The sequence below is a fragment of the Aplysia californica genome, unplaced genomic scaffold, assembly GCF_000002075.1.
Source record: "Aplysia californica isolate F4 #8 unplaced genomic scaffold, AplCal3.0 scaffold00020, whole genome shotgun sequence".
Classification (NCBI taxonomy): Eukaryota; Metazoa; Mollusca; class Gastropoda; order Aplysiida; family Aplysiidae; genus Aplysia; species Aplysia californica.
Window position 1 is genome coordinate 227,581 of NW_004797290.1, and position 904 is coordinate 228,484.

The window sequence follows — 904 nt, forward strand, 5'->3', positions numbered from 1 at the left end:
TTAACCCCACTAGAGTGAAAACTGTGACTAGTATTTGAATAAATTTGAATTCAAATTTCGAAAGAACTCGATTTTTCAATGACAAAAAAACCCTCTTTTTTTCGTGCTGTGAATGAAAAAAAAGCGTGTAAAGTCAGCTTATGGCGGAGTGGACTAACACCTAAAAACAAAGGCAGAGCTACAACAAAATTGTTCACATAAAACATTCATCGTTGACACGCTACCCTGGACACAGTCACGATATAGTTACCTCATTGTGAACTTGTGTGCTGGGATAAAATCATAGCCCTAGTGGTAAAACTAGCTGACTTACAAAATATCAAAAAAGTTTTATTTGCTAAATGGATAGTATATCATCCATTTCATATGCTCAGATAATTAAAAACCGGTCTGAATGCTCTTACACAGAAAGAAAGAAACCTGAACAACCCACTGGCTACAACGCTGCTGCATGATGAAACAAAAAGTATTTTTTTTCTGCTCCTTTAAAATGTACTCTACTGGGGTTAGCCGGTTCACAAGGGAAGGAGACGATATACAAGATAGAGCCAGCTCAAGTAGGAGGCAAACTCTGTTTTTCAGGAGGGTTGTACGTCTGAAGACGATGTGTTGTAGATTTAAACTTTAAACTTTTAACCACTACATCAACACCTGCTAGCATCTGTGGTGTGGCCGCTCGGTGGTTCACTGTTGCAGAAGGCTTTAGTTTGATTCCCACCAGGAGAGAATTTTTATAAACTATCTCTGGCTGTCTGAAGGGACCTAGCGTCATGCAACAATGTATAAAACAACCAATGCCCTCAAATAAACAGTTTGTAGAGCAACCATTCTCATACCAGACAGTTTCTAGAACAACCATTGTCCTACCAGACAGATTATAGAACAACCATTGTCCTACCAGACA